Genomic DNA, 22868 nt, shown 5'->3' with positions numbered 1-22868 from the left:
CCAGAATGTGTTTCATTTGAAAGGCAATGCATGACAACACAAGTAAACAAGATCTGTTTGGTTTAAAGCTCGCTCACCACAGCCAAGTACAGATGTACGAGCGAGAACCTGAGAGACAAACATTTACTACCACTTGCAAACATTTAGTTAAACATGGAGCTGACAGACATACAAACATCACAAGGACACGCACAACGGATTAACAATAAAAATCAACCCAATAAAGAACAGGATTATCCAAAGACTCAGGGTCACCAATCAACAAATAAAGGCTCAAGCCATTCCTGTTTGTTACATTTTTGTGTGTGTTTTCTTTGGCAAATGTTTGTTAAACATGAAGCAGACATTCAAACATCACAAGGACACGAAGCTGAGAAAAGACAAACAAACAACACACATGAAAAAAACTGATTATCTGAACATGAACAACCACTAAAGGGTATGTAAATTGATTGTGTTGGATCGGAATTGATTAAGGTTAAAATGATTGAGGTTAGATTGGTCTTGATATTGAACATAGGCCAGAACATGTTTGTATAAAAAAGATAATACAAAGTACACTGGACTATTTGAACCTTCTGATACTACAAATGACTTTACTGTAACTGAACCTAGGCAGATAGGTTGGGCCCTTGAGTCGTGGATCTGTCTGAGGTTTCTTCCTATATGTATCTCCAACTCTAAGGAGTTTTTCCTTGCCCCTGTTACTCATGGGCTCAATTTGAAAGTCTAACACTCCGTAAAGCGCCATGAGACATGTGTAATGTTTTGGCGCTCTATAAGAAAAAATAAATTGAAATTAAATTACAAAGTGCATTTTAACAGTAACATAAATAATAATAATTAGAAAAACAAACAAGAACATTCTTAAGTAAAACTGTAAAGTGCATTTTTTTAAAAAAGCTTTTGAACTATAAATAAATGTAATGTACTTGCTGAAGCACTTTGAAACACACACACACACACACACACACACACACACACACACACACAAACACTACAAACCTCTTTCTCTCTCCTACAGATGGCACAGGAGAAGTGGCACCACACAGGTAAGTCATTTACACAGTTATTTACATAGTGCTCTTTTCCAGCTCCGCATCCACCACACATTTAAAGTGTTCAAAGCTGTCGTACACCACATTGTCAAACCCAGAGGTGGTGGATTTTCTAGTGGATGGACAGTAGGATAATATCCTCTGGGTGCTTCAAGCCACTGTCCTTGGCAGGTGTGTACCTCTTCCGCTGTCCACTACAATTGTGCACGTGGCAAGCCCCACGTAGCTGCGAGGGTTTGTTTGGCATGAATGCCTTGACTGTTGGTGCAGGAGGTACAAAGCTCTGGCTGCACGATGGCCCACGAAACAGGACCGAGGGAGCCTGTGGTTGTGGGGGGAGAACCAGCAGTATGGGTGCTGCCAACACAGGGGGTGGTCCATAGGTGGGCGCAGCAGGTTTTGGCTGGAGGTGGGTGGACGCAGCAGGCCCTGGCAGAATGGGGGTGGGCGCAGCAGGCTTTGGCCGAGTGGAAGAGGACGACACCGTGGGCTCTGGCCGAGTGGAGGAGGACGACACCGTGGGCTCTGGCTCCACAGCAAATAATCTGGAAATATAAAAAACACATGCAATGAGTACTGATATGACGTGTGTGCTATTTGCTTTCCAGAGCCAACAGGTGAAACAAAGTGCTTATGACAACCAAATACAGCCCATTCATTCATCACTTTGTTTTTAGCATGCAAATCGCGGTTGACATGTTTACACTTCTAAGGCATATTTATACATCAAATTTCAACTCCACACTTCTGTTACACCATCTCTATGGTCTTAAAAAGTGAGCTAGGGTATCTGATCACATTTGTAAAGTGTTTCCAGGGAACGTCAGATCATTACAGTGGCGATTCGTAGCCCATTCATTCACTTTCAATGCATTTAGCATGCTAATCGCGGGTGATATTCTAACACGTCTAAAGCACATTTAAGCTTTACATTTCGAGTCCACACAGTAGAAGTACATCCTTCAAGGTCTCAACATGTAAAATCAATAGTCTTGTCGTATTTTAAACGCATTTCAAAGAGGTGGGACCTATCTATTAACCTAGCCGCTTGGTGACAGAAAATTAGCGTCAGTACGTACGGCGCCTACGAGATATCATGTAAAACCTTTACGGTTCAGGCAAACTATCCGAAATATATAGAGTTTCATTCATTACTAAGCCCATAATTAGACCAAACTTACCTGAAAGTATAAAAACAGTCTGATCAGTCATCAGTAACGTCAGTAACGCCGACTCCAATAAAGATGGCCGCCAGTATTTTCATAACGCAGCTCAAAGAGCGTCGAGCAGAGACGTCGTGACGTCGTGAATTTGGTGAAGGTGATTGGCCCATCGATGCTCATGCTCAATGATTGGTGGGTTGAGCGCTCAACATGGCTCAATGATTGGACTGTTGAGCGCTTAACGCTGCTCAACGGCGCTCAACTATTGGCCGGTTGAGCAGAGTTGAGCAGAGATAGGGACTTTGGGGAGAATTCGCTTGGGAATACCAGGTGCCGTAAGCTTTTCTCTCCATCAGCCAGTGAAACTTTTTTTTTTTTCAGGCTGTCTGTCTGTGCGTGCCTGCTCCCTAGTACGTAGACGTTCCAACCCCTTTGAATATTTGCTTCCTCCGTTTGAAAGCAAAATAAAGAAATACATAAATAAATAAATAAATAAATACATAGGTAGGAAATATAGGCTAAGCCAGCAACAGGTCGGAAAAAATTGCACGAGTTGACTGTAAACAGCTGGCGGATTGGGGGAGTTTTAGTGCTTGTTTTCATCTGGAATGTTTAGCTTATTTTTTGGGGTGACAGCTTTGTTTTCGATGTAGTTTTCACCGTGTTGTACAATTCCCGGTCTCGCTGTGTTCATTCGCCCAAGAGCTGCAAAGTAATTTTTTCAACACTGTCTGAGTATGGAAAATAGCCTATAGTCTGCATGGCCTTCGACATCCCAGATATTGTAGTGTTTTCCTGAACAACTGTAGGTTACTCGTTTCAGGATGTCCAAGTAGAGCGAGTGACCAAAGGTCCTGTTTTTACGCACAGCGAATTGATATATGAAAAGCTAATATCAGCGTGCTTCATGAAGTTTTGCTTGACAGCAGTTGCTACTACATAGCCTATGTTGTCGGATTAGATGCAGCATTCGATTGACGTGTGTCTACTATTACGTATAAGGCCTATATAAACCGTGCGCTAAGGAGAAGCGCTCATTCACGTCTCCGTCGCCGGAGGGAGCGCCACGCTTTCTGTCGCTAGTGTACATCTGGACATGTATGGATCATTGGCTGCCAGTGACTCTAGCACACCAGTAGAGAACTGCATTTGGAGCAGTTGTTTTTTCTTTCTCCGTGGCGAAGATGAAGCAAAGAGGATCCACGAAACAACCCTCTTTACAACACATGACCTGAATGCGCAGTCCTAACTGGCCAGAGACCCAACTCGGAGCGTCCGCATCCCGACCGGTATGTGTACGTTGTTTTCATTGAGAGGCTAAGTTTCTAAAACGAAGCTCATATTTTATGAATTGTAAATTAGGGCTGTTCTCTCCAATGAAACGTCCCCTGTGTTTTCGCTCTGCTTAGAAAAACAGATTTTTTTTTTTTATATCCCATCAAATACTTAGTGGTTTTATATTCTCATGCATGGCCAGACACTGATTTCTCTCCTTAGCTTTGAGTATCATCTTTGTTTGAAAAGCTGAGCTTTTTTTTACTCCAGTGACATTTTCTAATTTACTTGTGGTAGTTTCAAATGGTGTACACACCAAGTGGTTTTTGACATGCTATGTCACCATTACAATTTATTTAGCTTCTAAACAAATCTGTGGGCGTTTTAATCAGAGATAAAGCTGCCCTATGTATGTTGTACTGTGAGTAAAGTATGTGCACTTGCCTAACCAAACTCTTCTGTCAGTACCCATCGTTTTTAGGATAAAGAAGGAACAGTTATTGGAAATGTTACCAAGTTTTAAATGCCATTTGTTGTATTCTTCACTTTCAAAGTTGAACTCCACGCGGAAAATGCGCCTTTGTTTTCTTGAACACAATGTAGCGTACCTCACCTTTCACAACACACGCGTCTCCAACCCGGGTTAGGGAGCTTTAAGTAGGTTACTTTGGCCGGTTGCTTTCGCTTACGGCCATACCACGCTGAACACGCCCGATCTCGTCCGATCTCGGAAGCTAAGCAGCGTCGGGCCTGGTTAGTACTTGGATGGGAGACCGCCTGGGAATACCAGGTGCCGTAAGCTTTTCTCTCCATCAGCCAGTGAAACTTTTTTTTTTTTCAGGCTGTCTGTCTGTGCGTGCCTGCTCCCTAGTACGTAGACGTTCCAACCCCTTTGAATATTTGCTTCCTCCGTTTGAAAGCAAAATAAAGAAATACATAAATAAATAAATAAATAAATACATAGGTAGGAAATATAGGCTAAGCCAGCAACAGGTCGGAAAAAATTGCACGAGTTGACTGTAAACAGCTGGCGGATTGGGGGAGTTTTAGTGCTTGTTTTCATCTGGAATGTTTAGCTTATTTTTTGGGGTGACAGCTTTGTTTTCGATGTAGTTTTCACCGTGTTGTACAATTCCCGGTCTCGCTGTGTTCATTCGCCCAAGAGCTGCAAAGTAATTTTTTCAACACTGTCTGAGTATGGAAAATAGCCTATAGTCTGCATGGCCTTCGACATCCCAGATATTGTAGTGTTTTCCTGAACAACTGTAGGTTACTCGTTTCAGGATGTCCAAGTAGAGCGAGTGACCAAAGGTCCTGTTTTTACGCACAGCGAATTGATATATGAAAAGCTAATATCAGCGTGCTTCATGAAGTTTTGCTTGACAGCAGTTGCTACTACATAGCCTATGTTGTCGGATTAGATGCAGCATTCGATTGACGTGTGTCTACTATTACGTATAAGGCCTATATAAACCGTGCGCTAAGGAGAAGCGCTCATTCACGTCTCCGTCGCCGGAGGGAGCGCCACGCTTTCTGTCGCTAGTGTACATCTGGACATGTATGGATCATTGGCTGCCAGTGACTCTAGCACACCAGTAGAGAACTGCATTTGGAGCAGTTGTTTTTTCTTTCTCCGTGGCGAAGATGAAGCAAAGAGGATCCACGAAACAACCCTCTTTACAACACATGACCTGAATGCGCAGTCCTAACTGGCCAGAGACCCAACTCGGAGCGTCCGCATCCCGACCGGTATGTGTACGTTGTTTTCATTGAGAGGCTAAGTTTCTAAAACGAAGCTCATATTTTATGAATTGTAAATTAGGGCTGTTCTCTCCAATGAAACGTCCCCTGTGTTTTCGCTCTGCTTAGAAAAACAGATTTTTTTTTTTTATATCCCATCAAATACTTAGTGGTTTTATATTCTCATGCATGGCCAGACACTGATTTCTCTCCTTAGCTTTGAGTATCATCTTTGTTTGAAAAGCTGAGCTTTTTTTTACTCCAGTGACATTTTCTAATTTACTTGTGGTAGTTTCAAATGGTGTACACACCAAGTGGTTTTTGACATGCTATGTCACCATTACAATTTATTTAGCTTCTAAACAAATCTGTGGGCGTTTTAATCAGAGATAAAGCTGCCCTATGTATGTTGTACTGTGAGTAAAGTATGTGCACTTGCCTAACCAAACTCTTCTGTCAGTACCCATCGTTTTTAGGATAAAGAAGGAACAGTTATTGGAAATGTTACCAAGTTTTAAATGCCATTTGTTGTATTCTTCACTTTCAAAGTTGAACTCCACGCGGAAAATGCGCCTTTGTTTTCTTGAACACAATGTAGCGTACCTCACCTTTCACAACACACGCGTCTCCAACCCGGGTTAGGGAGCTTTAAGTAGGTTACTTTGGCCGGTTGCTTTCGCTTACGGCCATACCACGCTGAACACGCCCGATCTCGTCCGATCTCGGAAGCTAAGCAGCGTCGGGCCTGGTTAGTACTTGGATGGGAGACCGCCTGGGAATACCAGGTGCCGTAAGCTTTTCTCTCCATCAGCCAGTGAAACTTTTTTTTTTTTCAGGCTGTCTGTCTGTGCGTGCCTGCTCCCTAGTACGTAGACGTTCCAACCCCTTTGAATATTTGCTTCCTCCGTTTGAAAGCAAAATAAAGAAATACATAAATAAATAAATAAATAAATACATAGGTAGGAAATATAGGCTAAGCCAGCAACAGGTCGGAAAAAATTGCACGAGTTGACTGTAAACAGCTGGCGGATTGGGGGAGTTTTAGTGCTTGTTTTCATCTGGAATGTTTAGCTTATTTTTTGGGGTGACAGCTTTGTTTTCGATGTAGTTTTCACCGTGTTGTACAATTCCCGGTCTCGCTGTGTTCATTCGCCCAAGAGCTGCAAAGTAATTTTTTCAACACTGTCTGAGTATGGAAAATAGCCTATAGTCTGCATGGCCTTCGACATCCCAGATATTGTAGTGTTTTCCTGAACAACTGTAGGTTACTCGTTTCAGGATGTCCAAGTAGAGCGAGTGACCAAAGGTCCTGTTTTTACGCACAGCGAATTGATATATGAAAAGCTAATATCAGCGTGCTTCATGAAGTTTTGCTTGACAGCAGTTGCTACTACATAGCCTATGTTGTCGGATTAGATGCAGCATTCGATTGACGTGTGTCTACTATTACGTATAAGGCCTATATAAACCGTGCGCTAAGGAGAAGCGCTCATTCACGTCTCCGTCGCCGGAGGGAGCGCCACGCTTTCTGTCGCTAGTGTACATCTGGACATGTATGGATCATTGGCTGCCAGTGACTCTAGCACACCAGTAGAGAACTGCATTTGGAGCAGTTGTTTTTTCTTTCTCCGTGGCGAAGATGAAGCAAAGAGGATCCACGAAACAACCCTCTTTACAACACATGACCTGAATGCGCAGTCCTAACTGGCCAGAGACCCAACTCGGAGCGTCCGCATCCCGACCGGTATGTGTACGTTGTTTTCATTGAGAGGCTAAGTTTCTAAAACGAAGCTCATATTTTATGAATTGTAAATTAGGGCTGTTCTCTCCAATGAAACGTCCCCTGTGTTTTCGCTCTGCTTAGAAAAACAGATTTTTTTTTTTTTATATCCCATCAAATACTTAGTGGTTTTATATTCTCATGCATGGCCAGACACTGATTTCTCTCCTTAGCTTTGAGTATCATCTTTGTTTGAAAAGCTGAGCTTTTTTTTACTCCAGTGACATTTTCTAATTTACTTGTGGTAGTTTCAAATGGTGTACACACCAAGTGGTTTTTGCCATGCTATGTCACCATTACAATTTATTTAGCTTCTAAACAAATCTGTGAGCGTTTTAATCAGAGATAAAGCTGCCCTATGTATGTTGTACTGTGAGTAAAGTATGTGCACTTGCCTAACCAAACTCTTCTGTCAGTACCCATCGTTTTTAGGATAAAGAAGGAACAGTTATTGGAAATGTTACCAAGTTTTAAATGCCATTTGTTGTATTCTTCACTTTCAAAGTTGAACTCCACGCGGAAAATGCGCCTTTGTTTTCTTGAACACAATGTAGCGTACCTCACCTTTCACAACACACGCGTCTCCAACCCGGGTTAGGGAGCTTTAAGTAGGTTACTTTGGCCGGTTGCTTTCGCTTACGGCCATACCACGCTGAACACGCCCGATCTCGTCCGATCTCGGAAGCTAAGCAGCGTCGGGCCTGGTTAGTACTTGGATGGGAGACCGCCTGGGAATACCAGGTGCCGTAAGCTTTTCTCTCCATCAGCCAGTGAAACTTTTTTTTTTTTCAGGCTGTCTGTCTGTGCGTGCCTGCTCCCTAGTACGTAGACGTTCCAACCCCTTTGAATATTTGCTTCCTCCGTTTGAAAGCAAAATAAAGAAATACATAAATAAATAAATAAATAAATACATAGGTAGGAAATATAGGGTAAGCCAGCAACAGGTCGGAAAAAATTGCACGAGTTGACTGTAAACAGCTGGCGGATTGGGGGAGTTTTAGTGCTTGTTTTCATCTGGAATGTTTAGCTTATTTTTTGGGGTGACAGCTTTGTTTTCGATGTAGTTTTCACCGTGTTGTACAATTCCCGGTCTCGCTGTGTTCATTCGCCCAAGAGCTGCAAAGTAATTTTTTCAACACTGTCTGAGTATGGAAAATAGCCTATAGTCTGCATGGCCTTCGACATCCCAGATATTGTAGTGTTTTCCTGAACAACTGTAGGTTACTCGTTTCAGGATGTCCAAGTAGAGCGAGTGACCAAAGGTCCTGTTTTTACGCACAGCGAATTGATATATGAAAAGCTAATATCAGCGTGCTTCATGAAGTTTTGCTTGACAGCAGTTGCTACTACATAGCCTATGTTGTCGGATTAGATGCAGCATTCGATTGACGTGTGTCTACTATTACGTATAAGGCCTATATAAACCGTGCGCTAAGGAGAAGCGCTCATTCACGTCTCCGTCGCCGGAGGGAGCGCCACGCTTTCTGTCGCTAGTGTACATCTGGACATGTATGGATCATTGGCTGCCAGTGACTCTAGCACACCAGTAGAGAACTGCATTTGGAGCAGTTGTTTTTTCTTTCTCCGTGGCGAAGATGAAGCAAAGAGGATCCACGAAACAACCCTCTTTACAACACATGACCTGAATGCGCAGTCCTAACTGGCCAGAGACCCAACTCGGAGCGTCCGCATCCCGACCGGTATGTGTACGTTGTTTTCATTGAGAGGCTAAGTTTCTAAAACGAAGCTCATATTTTATGAATTGTAAATTAGGGCTGTTCTCTCCAATGAAACGTCCCCTGTGTTTTCGCTCTGCTTAGAAAAACAGATTTTTTTTTTTTTATATCCCATCAAATACTTAGTGGTTTTATATTCTCATGCATGGCCAGACACTGATTTCTCTCCTTAGCTTTGAGTATCATCTTTGTTTGAAAAGCTGAGCTTTTTTTTACTCCAGTGACATTTTCTAATTTACTTGTGGTAGTTTCAAATGGTGTACACACCAAGTGGTTTTTGACATGCTATGTCACCATTACAATTTATTTAGCTTCTAAACAAATCTGTGAGCGTTTTAATCAGAGATAAAGCTGCCCTATGTATGTTGTACTGTGAGTAAAGTATGTGCACTTGCCTAACCAAACTCTTCTGTCAGTACCCATCGTTTTTAGGATAAAGAAGGAACAGTTATTGGAAATGTTACCAAGTTTTAAATGGGCAATTCCATATCAGTTGGAACAGGTCCGACACCATGGTCCTTAGTTTTTCCTGATTTTTGGTGCACATGTTCCTCCATGTCTCATTAGAAGAAAACCAAAATTTTAGCTTGTTATCTTGTTTGGTTTCTGAGATATGGCTCTTCAAATGTGGATAGACGCATCCTAAAAAAAGGCTGAAAATTCCTGTATTTAATGAGCACCACTTTTTTTTAAACCCCTCTCCTCTCTTAAGGCTACCATATTATTTTCTAAAAATTTGAACACTGGGGCAGTACCCTGTGTTGTTGTCCAAAATCACAAAGGAATTACAGTCCTTCCCACCATTGGAGACTTATTCATCGAAACAAACCCATATTTGTTTTGAAAGCAATGAAAAAAAAAACCTGTTTTTGTTCTCTTATGGTCATGAATGGCTAGCACTCACAGTTTTAAAACTCTACATATATATAGTCCATGAGTAAGAGAACATGTTGACAAAAAATTGAGAATGTTAGTTTTCGTATTTCGAGGCTATGAGCCTTCAAAGTTGGCCAAAATGGCGTTTATTCCTAAAAATGCCACTTTTATTGCCTTTTTCCAAGGACAAGATGAAATGCAAATCCAACATTTCTTTTTTTTCTGCAATAGTGTGGCTGTTTGTAGATCACGTGAATGTGGTAGATCCAACCTGTCCATTTTAATATCCCCACAGCACATGTCTGAAGTTAGAAAAAATGAAAAAATGTCTTGGCTGAAGGAGGTGTTGGTTTGATTTGTATGAACCTCTTAGAAGGACAATTAGGGGTGTAAACCCATTTTGTCTTTTTGAGGGATCAGCATGCCATCCTGTAAACAGGATAAAAATCTTATATCCCATTTTTACTCTTTATTGATCCCTTAGAATATGTCCAAAAGTTGTCATAAATGAAAAAAGGCGACTAAATTGAGGGGCTTATTAAATGGCCAAGTGGATCAAGTCACACAAGGCTAAAAATGAAATATAAGACAGAAGAGATACTGAGGGAGAACACTGTGAAATGTATAACCCCTGCTATGATGGCCTTTGAACCCACTGTGTCCTTAACTGAGGTTCATTCTTATTAAACAAATTTCTTCTGCATGAAGCATATTGTCTCCTGGTTGCTGTTGGAGTTACCGTTGTATGCAGCATGCATTGTGATTTGTTCTAATGGTATCCCTGGACAATTAACCCGAGATCCACTTAGATAAACATAACCCTAGGACCAGTGAAAATCCTACACTTTTTGGTCATCCATATCCATCCATTAAGTTGCAAGTCAAGTTAAACCCTAAGGGGGGATTTTTTTATGTCACACAAAGTGGGTACCAATCAACTCCAAATGGTCTGAAACATACTCCTACACAATATCTCAAACCATGATTTTGGCCTCAACACTTCTGTTTTTTGTTTTTTCCCATTCGTTTCAATGGGAAATAGTTTTTTGGGAACAACTCTTGAACGGAAGGTCGTAGACTCAATCTGATTTGCTCCATCAGACATAATTCGACCATGAGGATCAAGCAAGAAGTGAATGTTTATTTCTATGACCTTCCGTTCTCTAGATATAGCATTTTTAAAGTTTATTTCCTGTTTTAAACCAACTTCCGGTTATCACAGGATATTAGGGACACAGTGGGTTCAAAGGCCATCGTAACAGGGTTAAACATTTCACAGTGTTCTCCCTCAGTATCTCATCTGTCTTATATTACATTTGTAGCCTTGTGTGACTTGATCCACTTGGCCATTTAAGCCCCTCAATTTAGTTGCCTTTTTCATTTTTTACAATTTTTGGACATATTTTAAGGGATCACTAAAGAGTAAAAGTGGGATACAACATTTTTATCCTATTTACAGGATGGCATTCTGATCCCTCAAACAGAAAAAAATGGGTTTACACCCCATATTGTCCTTCTAAGAGGTTCATACAAATCAAACCAACACCTCCTTCAGCCAAGACTATTTTTCATTTTTTCTAACTTCAGACATTTGCTGTGGGGATATTAAAATGGACAGGTTGGATCTACCACATTCACATGATCTACAAAGTGCCACACTATTGCAGAAAAAAAGAAATGTTGGATTTGCATTTCATCTTGTCCTTGGAAAAAGGCAATAAAAGTGGCATTTTTAGGAAAAAACGCCATTTTGGCCAACTTTGAAGGCTCATAGCCTCGAAATACGAAAACTAACATTCTCAATTTTTTGTCAACATGTTCTCTTACTCATGGACTATATATATGTAGAGTTTTAAAACTGTGAGTGCTAGCCATTCATGACCATAACAGAACAAAAACAGTTTTTTTTTTTCATTGCTTTCAAAACAAATATGGGTTTGTTTCGATGAATAAGTCTCCAATGGTGGGAAGGACTGTAATTCCTTTATGATTTTGGACAACAACACAGGGTACTGCCCCAGTGTTCAAATTTTTAGAAAATAATATGGTAGCCTTAAGAGAGGAGAGGGGTTTAAAAAAAAGTGGTGCTCATTAAATACAGGAATTTTCAGCCTTTTTTTAGGACGCGTCTAACCACATTTGAAGAGCCATATCTCAGAAACTAAACAAGATACCCAGCTAAAATTTTGGTTTTCTTCTAATGAGACATGGAGGAACATTTGGACCAAAAATCAGGAAAAACTGAGGACCATGGTGTCGGACCTGTTCCAACTGATATGGAATTGCCCAAATGCCATTTGTTGTATTCTTCACTTTCAAAGTTGAACTCCACGCGGAAAATGCGCCTTTGTTTTCTTGAACACAATGTAGCGTACCTCACCTTTCACAACACACGCGTCTCCAACCCGGGTTAGGGAGCTTTAAGTAGGTTACTTTGGCCGGTTGCTTTCGCTTACGGCCATACCACGCTGAACACGCCCGATCTCGTCCGATCTCGGAAGCTAAGCAGCGTCGGGCCTGGTTAGTACTTGGATGGGAGACCGCCTGGGAATACCAGGTGCCGTAAGCTTTTCTCTCCATCAGCCAGTGAAACTTTTTTTTTTTTCAGGCTGTCTGTCTGTGCGTGCCTGCTCCCTAGTACGTAGACGTTCCAACCCCCGACGCTCCTTTTATATCAAAAATACTTGAAAAAATAGTATCCAAACAAATTAGCGCCTTCTTACAAACTAACAAAATTCAAGAACTGTACCAATCTGGCTTTAGAGCCCACCACAGTACCGAATCAGCCTTAGTTAAAGTGTTTAATGACCTCCTTATTGCTGCTGATAACGGCTATGCATCAATACTAGTCCTCCTTGACCTCAGTGCTGCTTTTGACACCATAGATCATGACATACTACTCCACAGGCTTGAACATTCCATAGGTATCAAAGACTCTGCACTTGCTTGGTTTAGATCATACCTTACTAACCGCCAACAATTTGTACAGGTCCATAATGAACCATCCTCCCAGACTATGGTTAAATATGGAGTGCCTCAAGGCTCAGTACTAGGGCCCCTATTATTTTCTCTTTATATGCTTCCTCTAGGTTCTATAATTAGAAAACATGGCATTGATTTCCATTCTTATGCAGATGATACACAATTATATATTTCCATAAAGCCCGATGAACCAACCCCGTTAGCCAAACTCAACACATGTCTGAGAGACATAAAAATTTGGATGACTAATAACTTCCTGCTATTGAACTCAGATAAAACAGAAGTTATGGTTTTAGGTCCTAAGAAGACTAGGGATATCCTATCCACATCACAGGTTACATATAGTGATCTCTCACTGACCTCATCCACAAGTGTTAAAAATCTAGGAGTTACAATTGATCAAGAACTTCTACTCAATAGTCACATAAAGCAGATCACAAAAACCTCATTTTTCCATTTAAGGAACATTTCAAAGATAAGGAAGTCCTTATCCTTACCAGACGCTGAAAAATTAATCCACGCTTTTGTCACTTCCAGGCTAGACTATTGTAATGCGCTATACGCCGGCTACAATAATACCTGTCTAAAAAGCCTACAGCTTATACAAAACGCAGCTGCTCGCACACTCACTAGGACCAAAAAATATGAACATATTTCCCCCATCCTAGCATCTCTACATTGGTTACCTGTTAAAAGTCGCATTGACTTCAAAATTCTACTTCTCACATACAAAGCCATAAATGGAAGAGCACCCGAATATATTAAAGATCTTCTAGTCCCATATAATCCACCTAGACCCTTACGATCACAAAATACTGGACTTCTTGTAATTCCAAGAATTTCAAAAACTACAGTAGGAGGCAGAGCCTTTTGTTACCGCGCACCCCTCCTCTGGAATAATCTTCCTCCCTCAATTCGATTAGCAGACACCCTCCCTATTTTTAAGTCTAGACTTAAAACATATCTCTTTAGTGCTTCCTATAGTTAGGTATGGTGCAGTGTGGAACTTCAACCACCTCAGGGTCTTACTGGAACGGACCACCTCTGCTGTGGGCTTGTGTGACTGGTGCCCCAGTCATGCATCCCATGGTGGCTACTGACCACACCTGATCTGGTGCTGACCACCCTCCACCATGCCTTAGTTATGCTGCTTTAGCATTGCGCTGTCATGGACTTCTTATGTGGCATGCCGTACAACTCCTCTTCTCCCCTCTCCCTCTGTCTCTCTCAACTCTCCCTCTTTCCTTCTCTCCCTGTCCTGTCCTCTATAGTGTAGCTTGGGGGGGAGGGTCCCGCGTGCTGTCTGTTGCGCGTGCGGGCATTTGTTCATTCACTGCGCATGCAGGCTTTTGTCCATTTGCGCCGTTTCGGTCATGGGCCTTCCCCGGGTGGGCTTGCGCATCATGTCTGGGCTGCGCGCCTGGGTGGTGTGGCTGGGTGCTCTGGGCCGGTCGGGGTCCGTTCGCGGGTGGCGTTGCTCGTCCGCGGGGGGCCTCCCGTCGCCGTCTGTAGATGGGGGGGGGGGGGGGGTTCGTGTCGGCTCCATTCGCCAGTGGCTCTGCGTGGGCGTATATTGGCGGTCTGGCTGGGGCATGCAGTCTGATCAGATGTGCACGGCTGTGCATTTAGTGGGATGGGGGGGACGGGGGAGGTGGGAATGCTGGGAGTGGATGGCGGAGGGGAGGGCTGTTGCGGCATTGTATTTGGATTGGGCTCGCGGTCCGGGCCTTCTTGGGGTGGTGTTTCTAGAGTGGAAGTCCAATGGTTTTAACGATTTTAATTACATTACACCAATGTCCAATGATTTTAACGTTTTTAATTACACTACATCGCCTCCCTACGCCTCCCGACCCTGTCAACAGGATGACAGGATGACACGTCCAAAGACATGAAGCATTCTGGACTTTTGCTCTGGGGGCGCTGCTTCCGGGGGGCCTGGGTGGCGGGGCGGATCAGACTCTGTGTCCTGGTCGGGCCGTGGTGTGTGTTCGCGTGGTGTTGTGGTTGGGGTGGGGCTGGCGCGGGCCCCGTTCTCTCTGCTCGCGGATGGTGGTGGGGGGTGTCTGCGGATGGGTGGCGCCGCCTGTGGGCGGACTCTGGCTGGCCATGCTCAGCCATGCTGCTCCGACGCGCGGTTCAGAGGTGGTGTGTGGGTTCGCCTGGGGGGGGGGGGGGCATTGGGGGGGGCATTGTGGGTGGGTGGATGTTGCGTGCGTGGTGGGTGGGTGGATGTTTGCATGCGTGGTGGACGATGTGCGGGATGCCTCTTCGGGTTTATCTGGGTAACCTATTCCTACGCACCTGTCCCCACAAAAGAGGTGTGTAAAAGCGTTTTGTAAACCCTCTATAGTATAACCATTTATATCACCATTGATATACTTATTAATACTTAATATGACTTACAGTAATACTAACACACTCTATTTCTCTTCCCTTTCCCCTATACCTCACCTGTGAGGTAAACCATTACCAGCCATCAACCATCTCTGTGCCTGTCCCTCATCACACCTGAAGTCACATCCCTCTGACTGCCCTACCATCGCCATTGCCTTCGCCATCCCTATGACTGCCCTAACATCGCCTGCTGTGGTTCCCTGCCCGAATCTTTGGCCCTCGGATCCCAGCGACCCATCACCTTCAGAAATAACTAATGGATTACTAATGGACAATTTATTCCCTACACTGGACTATTTGAACTTTCATTGTCATTGTAACTTTCAAACTACAAATGACTGTACTGTAACTGACCCAAGGCAGATGGGTTGGGCCCTTGAGTCGTGGGTCTGTCTGAGGTTTCTTCCTATATGTATCTCCAATTCTAGGGAGTTTTTCCTTGCCCCTGTTACTCATGGGCTCTCTTTGAATGTCTAACACTCTGTAAAGCGCCTTGAGACATGTGTAATGTATTGGCGCTCTATAAGCGACATTAAATTGAAATTGAAATTGAAATTGAATATTTGCTTCCTCCGTTTGAAAGCAAAATAAAGAAATACATAAATAAATAAATAAATAAATACATAGGTAGGAAATATAGGCTAAGCCAGCAACAGGTCGGAAAAAATTGCACGAGTTGACTGTAAACAGCTGGCGGATTGGGGGAGTTTTAGTGCTTGTTTTCATCTGGAATGTTTAGCTTATTTTTTTGGGGTGACAGCTTTGTTTTCGATGTAGTTTTCACCGTGTTGTACAATTCCCGGTCTCGCTGTGTTCATTCGCCCAAGAGCTGCAAAGTAATTTTTTCAACACTGTCTGAGTATGGAAAATAGCCTATAGTCTGCATGGCCTTCGACATCCCAGATATTGTAGTGTTTTCCTGAACAACTGTAGGTTACTCGTTTCAGGATGTCCAAGTAGAGCGAGTGACCAAAGTTCCTGTTTTTACGCACAGCGAATTGATATATGAAAAGCTAATATCAGCGTGCTTCATGAAGTTTTGCTTGACAGCAGTTGCTACTACATAGCTTATGTTGTCGGATTAGATGCAGCATTCGATTGACGTGTGTCTACTATTACGTATAAGGCCTATATAAACCGTGCGCTAAGGAGAAGCGCTCATTCACGTCTCCGTCGCCGGAGGGAGCGCCACGCTTTCTGTCGCTAGCAGTGGTGGACGAAGTACATTGATTATGTACTTAAGTGAAAGTATAGATACCTTGTGTCAAATATTACTTGAGTAAAAGTGAAAGTACCCACTTTGAATTTTCACTTAAGTAGAAGTATAAAAGTATTTGCCTTCACATATACTTAAGTAGTAAAAGTAAAAGTACTTCAATGAATTATGGTTCTAATGGCTTAATTATAATTATAATTTATCATTTCCACATCAAAGCTCCTGCTAAATCAGCTTACCGGTATATAAGGTGAACTACTAATGCCACTCTTCAAATAGTTTCTTACATTTCTCTATTTGCTTAGAAGCTATCTACAGTGGGGAGAACATGTATTTGATACCATGCTGTAGTTGCCTAAAAAAAGAAATATAAAATCATCATTTGACAATTGATCTTAATGCCTTAATTCAAAAAATGAGTAAAAATCAAACTGCAAACAAACAGATTGCCATGGTAGTTTTTCCAGTAGGCCTATTAGCCTGCCTGTTTGATGCTCATTGAGCTCAATGCAGGCCTATACTGGAAAAAGCACCATGCCAATCTCTAGCTGTGGTGAAGGGTATGATGATGTGGGGCTATTTTAATTCCAACGACCAAGGGAATGGGAAAAGGGAATTTATCAGGATGCATATATCCTGGATCCATGAAATAGCTGTCCTTTAAAAATAAAAATCTACCTGTCCCTGTGTTAAATTCCCATAGGGTTACATAGGGGCTCAAATACTTCCTTCCCCCTAGCATTTAGGAAGAACATTTCTTCCCCCCCCCCCCCCCCCCCCCCCCCATTATGATAATAATGACAACGTAATTTTGAATTTTGTTGTAGAAAATACATTTGTTAAGAACTATGATGCTGTTTGATTAATTTATAAATGGTACACTGTCACTTTAAGACTTGCCGGCTGCCCTTTATAAAGCGGAGATATCAGTTATCAATGCACTCTCTCCCTTTCATGCATGCTCACACGTTCCCAATTATGTTATGAGTAACGTTATGAGTAACAAACGCGTAAATTAGATTTGCTGCAATAGAGATTTCAAAGAGTAGGCTTTCATCTCTATGTAACATTGATATTGACATTGTAAATGTAAACGTTCTCTAAGAAGAGTGTTAGTTTGCAGTAATGTTAACCATTTTGGCAAAAAATGGAACGAGAGGGTTTTCATAAATATAACGGAGTAAAAGTACGAATTTTCACTTAAAAATGTAGTAAAGTCAAAGTACAAAGTCTCACCAAATATAAATACTATATGCTACTTAAGTACTGTAACGAATTACATGTACTTCCTTACTGTCCACCACTGGATTTAGACATTAAGAAAAAGTATCAAACGTAGCTTGTGCTTAAAGTTGGCTTTTCTTTTAGGGCGCTTTCAGACCTGGCTATTTGAATCGGAACAGGGAGCGTTTCCCCCAAAGATCAGTTCGATTGGGTATATGTGAAAGCAGAAATCGCACTCTGTTCCGGAACAAAACAAATGGGCCGAGACCGCCTAGAGCAGGTGGTCTCGGCTCGTTTCCAATCGAACCCGAGAGCGGTTCGTATGTAGTGAGAAAGCAATCGGGACGTGTAGCGGAACAACTCTCCCGTGTTTGCAATTGTTGTACACATTGTAACATTTTTGTATTGTATTTTGTTGCCTTTGTATGCCCCAATAAACCACCATGATACGTTTTCAAGCCATTCAAAATATGCCCAAAAGCTCACCCAGATAAATGTAATGCATTTGGAATAAAAGCAGTAAACAGTTTGCTGACAGCTATTTGGTAGGCTGTGTGCTAACCTGTTGGCTAGAAACTTCCTAAACCATATGATAATAATAATATTAATAATAATAACTGTTAACAATCTGTGCTGAGCTTGTAATGTAATGGAATGGAATGTCAGGACCCTAGGGGGCGCTAATGAGATATACAGGTTGTTGGATATAACAGCAAAGTACGATAGTAGAATGAGGCTGTGTTCGAAACTGCGTGCTAAATACTAGTCACATACTGATAATGACGTGAAGTAGCAAATAGTATGCAGTGTTTGGAAAATGTAATATTACCAGTACACAAAAGTTTCCCGGATGTTATACTGATGGGATACTGCATCCCATAATGCATAGCGATTGTTTCCAGCTTCAGAAAATGTCAGTAACAATGGCGGACAGCGAAGGGACAAGTATGGCAAAAACCGGAGATGAAGAGCACAAATGTGAGTATTAGCTGGGTGTTTTGGTATGGAATGTTTCGTGGCTTCTGTTATTGTGGAAGTTTTATTACTGTAGAGCTGTATTTGTGTATGTGCAAGTGAATAAATAGCCCAACTTAACCAAAGCTAACGTAAACTAACTGGCGCTCAATGGAAATGAATGGTAGAAACCTGTTAGCTTGCTAAGTCGCTAAGTAGCATGACGATTTTCTAGCCTCTAGGTAACGTCGTCATTCACATTAACGAGAGCAATGTTTATTTATAGCCTAGTTATCGTTATGGTTATCGTTCTTGGTGTGAACGGCCCTTATCTCCTAAGTGTTCTGTCAGTTATAACTGACAGAACTCTATTCGTACTTTTAAAAATTAAGTTTAATTTACAAAAGTGTAAAGTGAAAATCTTTGATAGTTAAGTTGCTTTGGTATCTACTGAGAAATGAGCACCTGGTTCAAAACAGTTCCCAGTTTAAGCCTATATAGGCCTACTGCTCTTTGATAAGTGATATCATAGCCGGATTTGGGTATAACCAGAGAATGTCTAGGGCTCTGGTATAGCCTAACGATGGAAAATAAAATGGTAATGGCAGAAAATAATTTTCTCCTTACTAATATTTGATTTTAAATGAGTGTTTATAAGAAAGTGTCTAAGATGGTAAAAGATGTAACCTCTATCTCTAGGACTGGCACAACGTCATGCACAGTGGTCTTGGGAACATCGAAGGCTTCTGCAACAACCCTGTAGGAGGTGGCACTGGATAACCAATACTGAATGATGACAACCTCCAGTCTCTCCCCCAGCCTCCATCACAGTCCACTTCAAGTGTGTCCACAAGGGCATTGACAGAAGTCGTTCTTCAGATCCACATCTCCAAAGAGGAGACGGACAATAGATAGAATAGTGTTGCCATTCAGTTAGCAATATTGTCCACTGGGGTCATTCTGAGAGAATGTGCACTTGTTGTTTTTCTTGATGTTAAAGTTCAGACATTTTAATCATTAAATCATTACATTTAAGTGTAATTTGTAAGGTAACTGTCATACAGTGGTCATTATGGGATTATCAATTGTCAGTGTAGCACAGTTACATTTACTTAATTTCACATTTCACTTAGTTGCAAACCCAAGTCTTGCCAATAATGACACCTTTTTGATCCATTAACCATGGTTGCATACGCCTTCATAAGAAAAGACAACTGTGGGCTACAATATTGTTAGTTTCTCTAGGCATATTGGTCTAATCACTCTGAATTCCTGCTGAAGAACGAGATTAAAGACCATCAGTATTGCAGACCTTCTTCTCCTTGCTTGTTTGTTGGCTCTGCAGAGAGGTAGCCTAAGACATATCAAAACGGTAGGACACACAGAAGTGCTACTCTCTCCACTGATCAACACTAGAGAAATGTTTTATGAACATTGTTGGCACTCTGATGGCAGCACAACAATAATTTTATAACACTGCACTTACCTGATTTCACAGCTTGTGCATCCTCTTAGCCTAACTCTTATAACGTTTGTATTAATTCATTGTATTCTTTTCTGTTATTTAAATTCCATTATATCCGAAATTGAGTCTGGATTAATAAGCTTAGGTGATTTTATTTATCCATAAACATATTATATATGAAACATCACACAGAGATTCTTCATGGGTAGGCTATGCTTTCTCCAGATGTCCAGACTCCAGTGTAGCCCAAAAGCTGGCTGATTTGATAAGTAAACAGAACAATCCTCCTGCCATGTCAAGTCAAGTTTATTTATAGCCCATTTCATGCAACGTGCTTTACATAAACAAAAGCAAACTTGTGATGTTCTAAATTTCCAAGAACGCTAGAATTGAAATGCAATGATTAATGCATTTCAGCTTAACTCGTTTCCCACTGCAGTCTTATACAAGAATGTTCGACTAATTGCCAATACCAGACGTTTTTCTTGCAAGTAGGTGGCGGTGCGTGCTGTAGGCTGTAGATGCATCACTGTATAAAAAGCCTATATCTGGACACAACTAGACTGCAGGAACATGCTCAGTACTCCACATTTAGATTAGCTTCGTTTAGCAACGAACACAAATCATTATAGCCTGAGCATGTGTCACTAACGGGATAAACGTGAAGAACTCCCCAAAATATCAGACGTAATTGCGCTCACTTTAAATTGATTAGTTTAGACAGTTTCTCCAAGTCTACCTCTAAATAGGCTACTCAGAACAGAACACATAGCCTAACTATAACATGGTATTGATTAAAATCTACGTTGAGCTCTCTAAAATGCATTGCGGCATTGCGTTAAAATGACCAACGTCACCGTAAGCTTGCTCAATTGATTTTACTAATCCATCAGCTGTTTTCCACAGGTGCATCAGATACGGTAGCGATGGTAAAGGTCACAGACTAGTCGACCAATTTATGCTGACAAAGTTGGTAGGCCAAACGCTTTGTTGCGGTGCTGACTAAACTTATGAATAGAGTTCTGACAGTTATACAGAACACTAAGGAGAGGCTCGTTCACACCAAGAACGATAACTAATAATTAAGCGAACACTGGTAAATGTTAATAACGACGTTAACAAGAGCTAGACAAGCTTCATGCTTAGCGACTTAGCTTTCTAATATCATTCATTTCCATTGAGCGCCAGCTAGTTCATGTTAACTTTGGATAAGCTGGGCTATTTCACTTGCACATGAACACAAGTAGCCTGCTACTAAAACTTCCACAATAACAGAAGCCACGAAACGTTCCATACCAAAACACCCAAACAATAATCACATTTGTATTCTTCGCCTCCGGTTTGCCATAGGCTTGTCCTTTCGCTGTCTGTCAGCGTTGTTGAATTTTTCTGAAACTGGAAATAATCGCTATGCATTATGGGATGCAGTATCTGAGTAGTGAGCATCATTGGTACACTGAGGATTTTGCCACCATTAGTACAACATCCTGGGAACTTTTGCATACTGGTAAAATCTAATTTTTCACACACTGCATACTGCTCGCTAGGTTCATGTCAGTATCAGTATGCGACTACCCAGATAACAAGCATAGTCGGCCCGATTCTGGCTGAGTGCCGGCAGTGTCGGCCGAGGTCCGGATCGGCTGAAGCACATCAAACACAGTCGGCCCGATCCTGGCTGAGTGCTGCCACTGTCGGCGGAGTTTCAGTCGGCTGAGACACGTACCCCCGTTAAATGGGCCGACACTGACACGCAGTAGTTGGGCTGATTACGTTGTTTCTTTCTTGGCCCGATTGTGGTTTGACGGGCTACTGCCAGTGTTCGAAGCAAGTCGGCTGAAGCACAACAAACACAGTCGGCCCGATCCTGGCTGAGTACTGCCACTGTCGGCGGAGTTTCAGTCGGCTGAGGCACTGTACCCCCGTTGAATGGGCCGACACTGACACGCAGTAGTTGGGCTGATTACTTTGTTTCTTACTTGGCCCGATTGTGGTTTGACGGGCTACTGCCAGTGTTCGAAGCAAGTCGGCTGAAGCACAACAAACACAGTCGGCCCGATCCTGGCTGAGTGCTGCCACTGTCGGCGGAGTTTCAGTCGGCTGAGCACTGTACCCCCGTTGAATGGGCCAACACTGACACGCAGTAGTTGGGCTGATTACTTTGTTTCTTATTTGGCCCGATTGTGGTTTGACGGGCTACTGCCGGTGTTCGAAGCAAGTTCGGCAGACAGATCTCATACTGCGTGTGGCCCGATACTTACATAACGGAGATTGATCAGTATCTTTCTGTTGGCGGCAAAAATGAAATATTAACGGCAGACGGACACTAAACGTATACAGGCCCGATTCTGGAAAGTGACTGTCGGCCCATTAGCCTATGTGGAAGAGCGGTACTAGCCTACTTTGAAAACACGTACGGTGCGAATTGCGAAACTGTCTCATTTTGGACATAGTCTGTGCAAGTGACATTAATTTGACTCTTCCCTCCTATTCCAAGTACATTATGAGTGTGATCGCTGACATACGTTTAACAGTCAAGCATCAGTGTTAGTAGGTTAAGTCAGTTTTAACCATGGACGGCTGTTGTCGTGTCCATGAAATGTCCGCATTGGGGAAAAAATAATGTTTTGCACGAGCAGGTGATAATAGCTTTAGACCTCCTTTCCTTTTCTGTAGAATTTCCCATGTCGTTTCTCCAGTCCACTCATCCATTGAGACAGGAACAACTTCGGACATATCATGCAATACGAATGGTGTAGATTGCCTGAACAGTGCATGACACTCGGGAGATTTATATTTACTATTGTCACATATTTTAAACATGCAGTAGCCTATATTCCTGAATTCAACTTGAACTACTCTCCTTCATGTTGCTAGGCTCCAACTTTGTATGCTTTAGAAACTGACAATAAAAATGCATCACTTAATGTTCACTTGCTATCAAAACCACAGTTATTTAATCGTTGACATGTTTACATTATATGGGTTGGTTAGAATTTAACATA

General features: G+C 42.1%; 1 long non-coding RNA gene and 4 other non-coding genes across 5 annotated transcripts; all 5 read left to right on the top strand.

Annotated features, from left to right (window-relative positions):
• The first annotated feature begins 4179 nt into the window (after positions 1-4179).
• On the top strand, positions 4180-4298 carry LOC134079413 (5S ribosomal RNA). Its single transcript, XR_009939045.1, has one exon. It is a non-coding gene; the product is annotated as a 5S ribosomal RNA (ribosomal RNA).
• A 1616-nt stretch (positions 4299-5914) lies between these two features.
• LOC134079402 (5S ribosomal RNA) lies at positions 5915-6033 on the top strand. The gene has a single exon (XR_009939034.1). It is a non-coding gene; the product is annotated as a 5S ribosomal RNA (ribosomal RNA).
• Positions 6034-7650: 1617 nt separating this feature from the next.
• LOC134079373 (5S ribosomal RNA) lies at positions 7651-7769 on the top strand. The gene has a single exon (XR_009939011.1). It is a non-coding gene; the product is annotated as a 5S ribosomal RNA (ribosomal RNA).
• A 4309-nt stretch (positions 7770-12078) lies between these two features.
• LOC134079253 (5S ribosomal RNA) lies at positions 12079-12197 on the top strand. The gene has a single exon (XR_009938900.1). It is a non-coding gene; the product is annotated as a 5S ribosomal RNA (ribosomal RNA).
• A 5996-nt stretch (positions 12198-18193) lies between these two features.
• LOC134077709 (uncharacterized) lies at positions 18194-19709 on the top strand. The gene is made up of 2 exons (XR_009938732.1): positions 18194-18422; positions 19098-19709. It is a non-coding gene; the product is annotated as an uncharacterized LOC134077709 (long non-coding RNA).
• The last annotated feature ends 3159 nt before the right edge of the window (positions 19710-22868 follow it).

This window comes from Sardina pilchardus, chromosome 4 (genome assembly GCF_963854185.1).
Source record: "Sardina pilchardus chromosome 4, fSarPil1.1, whole genome shotgun sequence".
Taxonomy (NCBI): Eukaryota; Metazoa; Chordata; class Actinopteri; order Clupeiformes; family Clupeidae; genus Sardina; species Sardina pilchardus.
This window is presented reverse-complemented; position numbering and strand designations above follow the sequence as displayed.